The sequence below is a fragment of the Hordeum vulgare genome, unplaced genomic scaffold, assembly GCF_904849725.1.
Source record: "Hordeum vulgare subsp. vulgare unplaced genomic scaffold, MorexV3_pseudomolecules_assembly, whole genome shotgun sequence".
Lineage (NCBI taxonomy): Eukaryota > Viridiplantae > Streptophyta > Magnoliopsida > Poales > Poaceae > Hordeum > Hordeum vulgare.
In genome coordinates this window covers 937,501-945,000 of record NW_025422486.1, presented here as the reverse complement: position 1 = coordinate 945,000, position 7,500 = coordinate 937,501, and the positions used below count along the sequence as shown (strand labels likewise).

General features: G+C 46.4%; 15 non-coding genes across 15 annotated transcripts; all 15 read left to right on the top strand.

The window, feature by feature from the left end:
• Window positions 1-346: 346 nt before the first annotated feature.
• On the top strand, window positions 347-465 carry LOC123415699. Its single transcript, XR_006615403.1, has one exon. It is a non-coding gene; the product is annotated as a 5S ribosomal RNA (ribosomal RNA).
• Window positions 466-824: 359 nt separating this feature from the next.
• LOC123415972 lies at window positions 825-947 on the top strand. Its single transcript, XR_006615660.1, has one exon. It is a non-coding gene; the product is annotated as a 5S ribosomal RNA (ribosomal RNA).
• A 359-nt stretch (window positions 948-1,306) lies between these two features.
• Window positions 1,307-1,425, top strand: LOC123415698. The gene has a single exon (XR_006615402.1). It is a non-coding gene; the product is annotated as a 5S ribosomal RNA (ribosomal RNA).
• A 413-nt stretch (window positions 1,426-1,838) lies between these two features.
• LOC123416359 lies at window positions 1,839-1,961 on the top strand. The gene has a single exon (XR_006616025.1). It is a non-coding gene; the product is annotated as a 5S ribosomal RNA (ribosomal RNA).
• Window positions 1,962-2,320: 359 nt separating this feature from the next.
• Window positions 2,321-2,439, top strand: LOC123415917. Its single transcript, XR_006615607.1, has one exon. It is a non-coding gene; the product is annotated as a 5S ribosomal RNA (ribosomal RNA).
• Window positions 2,440-2,822: 383 nt separating this feature from the next.
• On the top strand, window positions 2,823-2,941 carry LOC123415423. Its single transcript, XR_006615143.1, has one exon. It is a non-coding gene; the product is annotated as a 5S ribosomal RNA (ribosomal RNA).
• Window positions 2,942-3,300: 359 nt separating this feature from the next.
• LOC123415697 lies at window positions 3,301-3,419 on the top strand. Its single transcript, XR_006615401.1, has one exon. It is a non-coding gene; the product is annotated as a 5S ribosomal RNA (ribosomal RNA).
• Window positions 3,420-3,781: 362 nt separating this feature from the next.
• On the top strand, window positions 3,782-3,904 carry LOC123415971. The gene has a single exon (XR_006615659.1). It is a non-coding gene; the product is annotated as a 5S ribosomal RNA (ribosomal RNA).
• Window positions 3,905-4,272: 368 nt separating this feature from the next.
• On the top strand, window positions 4,273-4,391 carry LOC123416283. The gene has a single exon (XR_006615953.1). It is a non-coding gene; the product is annotated as a 5S ribosomal RNA (ribosomal RNA).
• A 422-nt stretch (window positions 4,392-4,813) lies between these two features.
• On the top strand, window positions 4,814-4,932 carry LOC123416287. Its single transcript, XR_006615957.1, has one exon. It is a non-coding gene; the product is annotated as a 5S ribosomal RNA (ribosomal RNA).
• A 362-nt stretch (window positions 4,933-5,294) lies between these two features.
• LOC123416167 lies at window positions 5,295-5,413 on the top strand. The gene has a single exon (XR_006615843.1). It is a non-coding gene; the product is annotated as a 5S ribosomal RNA (ribosomal RNA).
• A 372-nt stretch (window positions 5,414-5,785) lies between these two features.
• Window positions 5,786-5,904, top strand: LOC123415759. Its single transcript, XR_006615458.1, has one exon. It is a non-coding gene; the product is annotated as a 5S ribosomal RNA (ribosomal RNA).
• A 378-nt stretch (window positions 5,905-6,282) lies between these two features.
• Window positions 6,283-6,401, top strand: LOC123415758. The gene has a single exon (XR_006615457.1). It is a non-coding gene; the product is annotated as a 5S ribosomal RNA (ribosomal RNA).
• A 353-nt stretch (window positions 6,402-6,754) lies between these two features.
• LOC123416487 lies at window positions 6,755-6,873 on the top strand. Its single transcript, XR_006616139.1, has one exon. It is a non-coding gene; the product is annotated as a 5S ribosomal RNA (ribosomal RNA).
• Window positions 6,874-7,329: 456 nt separating this feature from the next.
• Window positions 7,330-7,448, top strand: LOC123415760. Its single transcript, XR_006615459.1, has one exon. It is a non-coding gene; the product is annotated as a 5S ribosomal RNA (ribosomal RNA).
• The last annotated feature ends 52 nt before the right edge of the window (window positions 7,449-7,500 follow it).

Sequence of the window (7,500 nt, the reverse complement as noted above, 5' to 3'; positions counted from 1 at the left end):
ATTTTTGCGCCACGTGACAAGGATGACGCGGGACCGTGATCTATATGACCTCGTTTTCTTATTTTTGACGTTTACTAGTTTTCTTATTTTTGACGTTTGTGATATGTTTTAGTTTGCCCCTCCCGTGTCCATTGCCACATTTGCCTCGACAACGGAGACGAGTTTAACACAAGAATTTCACCGCTCCCTCTCTACCCCGACAACACGAGCACCGCCACGACCTCTTTGACTTTTCCCACCGCGCATGACACCCAACGACTAGTAGTAGTAGTAGTAGTAGCAGTAGTAGCAGTAGTAGCAGTAGTAGTAGGGGCAAGCATAAGGAACAAATAGATAGTTGCATGTCGGATGCGATCATACCAGCACTAAAGCACCGGATCCCATCAGAACTCCGAAGTTAAGCGTGCTTGGGCGAGAGTAGTACTAGGATGGGTGACCTCCTGATAAGTCCTCGTGTTGCATTCCCCTTTTTAAATATATTTTTGCGCCACGTGACAAGGATGACGCGGGACCGTGATCTATATGACCTCGTTTTCTTATTTTTGACGTTTACTAGTTTTCTTATTTTTGACGTTTGTGATATGTTTCAGCTTGCCCCTCCCGTGTCCATTGCCACATTTGCCTCGAGAACGGAGACGAGTTTAACACAAGAATTACACCGCTCCCTCTCTACCCCGACAACACGAGCACCGCCATGACCTTTGTGACTTTTCCCACCGCGCATGACACCCAACGACTAGTAGTAGTAGTAGTAGTAGCAGTAGTAGCAGTAGTAGCAGTAGTAGTAGGGGCAAGCATAAGGAACAAATAGATAGTTGCATGTCGGATGCGATCATACCAGCACTAAAGCACCGGATCCCATCAGAACTCCGAAGTTAAGCGTGCTTGGGCGAGAGTAGTAAGTACTAGGATGGGTGACCTCCTGGGAAGTCCTCGTGTTGCATTCCCCTTTTTAAATATATTTTTGCGCCACGTGACAAGGATGACGCGGGACCGTGATCTATATGACCTCGTTTTCTTATTTTTGACGTTTACTAGTTTTCTTATTTTTGACGTTGGTGATATGTTTTAGCTTGCCCCTCCCGTGTCCATTGCCACATTTGCCTCGACAACGGAGACGAGTTTAACACAAGAATTTCACCGCTCCCTCTCTACCCCGACAACACGAGCACCGCCACGACCTCTCTGACTTTTCCCACCGCGCATGACACCCAACGACTAGTAGTAGTAGTAGTAGTAGCAGTAGTAGCAGTAGTAGCAGTAGTAGTAGGGGCAAGCATAAGGAACAAATAGATAGTTGCATGTCGGATGCGATCATACCAGCACTAAAGCACCGGATCCCATCAGAACTCCGAAGTTAAGCGTGCTTGGGCGAGAGTAGTACTAGGATGGGTGACCTCCTGATAAGTCCTCGTGTTGCATTCCCCTTTTTAAATATATTTTTGCGCCACGTGACAAGGATGACGCGGGACCGTGATCTATATGACCTCGTTTTCTTATTTTTGACGTTTACTAGTTTTCTTATTTTTGACGTTTGTGATATGTTTCAGCTTGCCCCTCCCGTGTCCATTGCCACATTTGCCTCGAGAACGGAGACGAGTTTAACACAAGAATTACACCGCTCCCTCTCTACCCCGACAACACGAGCACCGCCACGACCTCTGTGACTTTTCCCACCGCGCATGACACCCAACGACTAGTAGTAGTAGTAGTAGTAGTAGTAGTAGTAGTAGTAATAGTAGTAGTAGTAGTAGTAGTAGTAGTACTAGTAGTAGTAGTACTAGTAGTAGTAGTAGTAGTAGGGGCAAGCATAAGGAACAAATAGATAGTTGCATGTCGGATGCGATCATACCAGCACTAAAGCACCGGATCCCATCAGAACTCCGAAGTTAAGCGTGCTTGGGCGAGAGTAGTAAGTACTAGGATGGGTGACCTCCTGGGATGTCCTCGTGTTGCATTCCCCTTTTTAAATATATTTTTGCGCCACGTGACAAGGATGACGCGGGACCGTGATCTATATGACCTCGTTTTCTTATTTTTGACGTTTACTAGTTTTCTTATTTTTGACGTTGGTGATATGTTTTAGCTTGCCCCTCCCGTGTCCATTGCCACATTTGCCTCGACAACGGAGACGAGTTTAACACAAGAATTTCACCGCTCCCTCTCTACCCCGACAACACGAGCACCGCCACGACCTCTCTGACTTTTCCCACCGCGCATGACACCCAACGACTAGTAGTAGTAGTAGTAGTAGCAGTAGTAGCAGTAGTAGCAGTAGTAGTAGGGGCAAGCATAAGGAACAAATAGATAGTTGCATGTCGGATGCGATCATAACAGCACTAAAGCACCGGATCCCATCAGAACTCCGAAGTTAAGCGTGCTTGGGCGAGAGTAGTACTAGGATGGGTGACCTCGTGGGAAGTCCTCGTGTTGCATTTCCCTTTTTAAATATATTTTTGCGCCACGTGACAAGGATGACACGGGACCGTGATCTATATGACCTCGTTTTCTTATTTTTGACGTTTACTAGTTTTCTTATTTTTGACGTTTGTGATATGTTTTAGCTTGCCCCTCCCGTGTCCATTGCCACATTTGCCTCGAGAACGGAGACGAGTTTAACACAAGAATTTCACCGCTCCCTCTCTACCCCGACAACACGAGCACCGCCACGACCTCTGTGACTTTTCCCACCGCGCATGACACCCAACGACTAGTAGTAGTAGTAGTAGTAGTAGTAGTAGTAGTAGTAATAGTAGTAGTAGTAGTACTAGTAGTAGTAGTAGTAGGGGCAAGCATAAGGAACAAATAGATAGTTGCATGTCGGATGCGATCATACCAGCACTAAAGCACCGGATCCCATCAGAACTCCGAAGTTAAGCGTGCTTGGCCGAGAGTAGTACTAGGATGGGTGACCTCCTGGGAAGTCCTCGTGTTGCATTCCCCTTTTTAAATATATTTTTGCGCCACGTGACAAGGATGACGCGGGACCGTGATCTATATGACCTCGTTTTCTTATTTTTGACGTTTACTAGTTTTCTTATTTTTGACGTTTGTGATATGTTTTAGTTTGCCCCTCCCGTGTCCATTGCCACATTTGCCTCGACAACGGAGACGAGTTTAACACAAGAATTTCACCGCTCCCTCTCTACCCCGACAACACGAGCACCGCCACGACCTCTTTGACTTTTCCCACCGCGCATGACACCCAACGACTAGTAGTAGTAGTAGTAGTAGCAGTAGTAGCAGTAGTAGCAGTAGTAGTAGGGGCAAGCATAAGGAACAAATAGATAGTTGCATGTCGGATGCGATCATACCAGCACTAAAGCACCGGATCCCATCAGAACTCCGAAGTTAAGCGTGCTTGGGCGAGAGTAGTACTAGGATGGGTGACCTCCTGATAAGTCCTCGTGTTGCATTCCCCTTTTTAAATATATTTTTGCGCCACGTGACAAGGATGACGCGGGACCGTGATCTATATGACCTCGTTTTCTTATTTTTGACGTTTACTAGTTTTCTTATTTTTGACGTTTGTGATATGTTTTAGCTTGCCCCTCCCGTGTCCATTGCCACATTTGCCTCGAGAACGGAGACGAGTTTAACACAAGAATTACACCGCTCCCTCTCTAACCCGATAACACGAGCACCGCCACGACCTCTGTGACTTTTGCCACCGCGCATGACACCCAACGACTAGTAGTAGTAGTAGTAGTAGTAGTAGTAGTAGTAGTAGTAGTAGTAGTAGTAGGGGCAAGCATAAGGAACAAATAGATAGTTGCATGTCGGATGCGATCATACCAGCACTAAAGCACCGGATCCCATCAGAACTCCGAAGTTAAGCGTGCTTGGGCGAGAGTAGTAAGTACTAGGATGGGTGACCTCCTGGGAAGTCCTCGTGTTGCATTCCCCTTTTTAAATATATTTTTGCGCCACGTGACAAGGATGACGCGGGACCGTGATCTATATGACCTCGTTTTCTTATTTTTGACGTTTACTAGTTTTCTTATTTTTGACGTTGGTGATATGTTTGAGCTTGCCCCTCCCGCGTCCATTGCCACATTTGCCTCGACAACGGAGACGAGTTTAACACAAGAATTTCACCGCTCCCTCTCTACCCCGACAACACGAGCACCGCCACGACCTCTCTGACTTTTCCCACCGCGCATGACACCCAACGACTAGTAGTAGTAGTAGTAGTAGTAGTAGTAGTAGTAGTAGCAGTAGTAGCAGTAGTAGTAGTGGCAAGCATAAGGAACAAATAGATAGTTGCATGTCGGATGCGATCATACCAGCACTAAAGCACCGTATCCCATCAGAACTCCGAAGTTAAGCATGCTTGGGCGAGAGTAGTACTAGGATGGGTGACCTCCTGGGAAGTCCTCGTGTTGCATTTCGCTTTTTAAATATATTTTTGCGCCACGTGACAAGGATGACACGGGACCGTGATCTATATGACCTCGTTTTCTTATTTTTGACGTTTACTAGTTTTCTTATTTTTGACGTTTGTGATATGTTTTAGCTTGCCCCTCCCGTGTCCATTGCCACATTTGCCTCGAGAACGGAGACGAGTTTAACACAAGAATTTCACCGCTCCCTCTCTACCCCGACAACACGAGCACCGCCACGACCTCTGTGACTTTTCCCACCGCGCATGACACCCAACGACTAGTAGTAGTAGTAGTAGTAGTAGTAGTAGTAATAGTAGTAGTAGTAGTAGTAGTAGTAGTACTAGTAGTAGTAGTAGTAGTAGTAGTAGTAGTACTAGTAGTAGTAGTAGTAGGGGCAAGCATAAGGAACAAATAGATAGTTGCATGTCGGATGCGATCATACCAGCACTAAAGCACCGGATCCCATCAGAACTTCGAAGTTAAGCGTGCTTGGGGGAGAGTAGTACTAGGATGGGTGACCTCCTAGGAAGTCCTCGTGTTGCATTCCCCTTTTTAAATATATTTTTGCGCCACGTGACAAGGATGACGCGGGACCGTGATCTATATGACCTCGTTTTCTTATTTTTGACGTTTACTAGTTTTCTTATTTTTGACGCTTGTGATATGTTTTAGCTTGCCCCTCCCGTGTCCATTGCCACATTTGCCTCGACAACGGAGACGAGTTTAACACAAGAATTTCACCGCTCCCTCTCTACCCCGACAACACGAGCACCGCCACGACCTCTTTGACTTTTCCCACCGCGCATGACACCCAACGACTAGTAGTAGTAGTAGTAGTAGTAGCAGTAGTAGCAGTAGTAGCAGTAGTAGTAGGGGCAAGCATAAGGAACAAATAGATAGTTGCATGTCGGATGCGATCATTCCAGCACTAAAGCACCGGATCCCATCAGAACTCCGAGGTTAAGCGTGCTTGGCCGAGAGTAGTACTAGGATGGGTGACCTCCTGGGAAGTCCTCGTGTTGCATTCCCCTTTTTAAATATATTTTTGCGCCACATGACAAGGATGACACGGGACCGTGATCTATATGACCTCGTTTTCTTATTTTTGACGTTTACTAGTTTTCTTATTTTTGAGTTTGTGATATGTTTTAGCTTGCCCCTCCCGTGTCCATTGCCACATTTGCCTCGAGAACGGAGACGAGTTTAACACAAGAATTACACCGTCCCTCTCTACCCCGACAACACGAGCACCGCCACGACCTCTGTGACTTTTCCCACCGCGCATGACACCCAACGACTAGTAGTAGTAGTAGTAGTAGTAGTAATAGTAGTAGTAGTAGTAGTAGTAGTAGTAGTAGTAGTAGGGGCAAGCATAAGGAACAAATAGATAGTTGCATGTCGGATGCGATCATACCAGCACTAAAGCAGCGGATCCCATCAGAACTCCGAAGTTAAGCGTGCTTGGGCGAGAGTAGTACTAGGATGGGTGACCTCCAGGGAAGTCCTCGTGTTGCATTCCCCTTTTTAAATATATTTTTGCGCCACGTGACAAGGATGACGCGGGACCGTGATCTATATGACCTCGTTTTCTTATTTTTGACGTTTACTAGTTTTCTTATTTTTGAGTTTGTGATATGTTTTAGCTTGCCCCTCCCGTGTCCATTGCCACATTTGCCTCGAGAACGGAGACGAGTTTAACACAAGAATTACACCGTCCCTCTCTACCCCGACAACACGAGCACCGCCACGACCTCTGTGACTTTTCCCACCGCGCATGACACCCAACGACTAGTAGTAGTAGTAGTAGTAGTAGTAGTAATAGTAGTAGTAGTAGTAGTAGTAGTAGTAGTAGTAGTAGTAGGGGCAAGCATAAGGAACAAATAGATAGTTGCATGTCGGATGCGATCATACCAGCACTAAAGCAGCGGATCCCATCAGAACTCCGAAGTTAAGCGTGCTTGGGCGAGAGTAGTACTAGGATGGGTGACCTCCAGGGAAGTCCTCGTGTTGCATTCCCCTTTTTAAATATATTTTTGCGCCACGTGACAAGGATGACGCGGGACCGTGATCTATATGACCTCGTTTTCTTATTTTTGACGTTTACTAGTTTTCTTATTTTTGACGTTGGTGATATGTTTTAGCTTGCCCCTCCCGTGTCCATTGCCACATTTGCCTCGACAACGGAGACGAGTTTAACACAAGAATTTCACCGCTCCCTCTCTACCCCGACAACACGAGCACCGCCACGACCTCTCTGACTTTTCCCACCGCGCATCACACCCAACGACTAGTAGTAGTAGTAGCAGTAGTAGCAGTAGTAGCAGTAGTAGTAGGGGCAAGCATAAGGAACAAATAGATAGTTGCATGTCGGATGCGATCATACCACCACTAAAGCACCGGATCCCATCAAAACTCGAAAGTTAAGCGTGCTTGGGCGAGAGTAGTACTAGGATGGGTGACCTCCTGGGAAGTCCTCGTGTTGCATTCCCCTTTTTAAATATATTTTTGCGCCACGTGACAAGGATGACACGGGACCGTGATCTATATGACCTCGTTTTCTTATTTTTGACGTTTACTAGTTTTCTTATTTTTGACGTTTGTGATATGTTTTAGCTTGCCCCTCCCGTGTCCATTGCCACATTTGCCTCGAGAACGGAGACGAGTTTAACACAAGAATTGCACCGCTCCCTCTCTACCCCGACAACACGAGCACCGCCACGACCTCTGTGACTTTTCCCACCGCGCATGACACCCAACGACTAGTAGTAGTAGTAGTAGTAGTAGTAGTAGTAGTAGTAGTAGTAGTAATAGTAGTAGTAGTGGTAGTACTAGTAGTAGTAGTAGTAGGGGCAAGCATAAGGAACAAATAGATAGTTGCATGTCGTAGCAGTAGTAGCAGTAGTAGTAGGGGCAAGCATAAGGAACAAATAGATAGTTGCATGTTGGATGCGATCATACCAGCACTAAAGCACTGGATCCCATCGGAACTCTGAAGTTAAGCGTGCTTGGGCGAGAGTAGTACTAGGATGGGTGACCTCCTGGGAAGTCCTCGTGTTGCATTCCCCTTTTTAAATATATTTTTGCGCCACGTGACAAGGATGACACGGGACCGTGA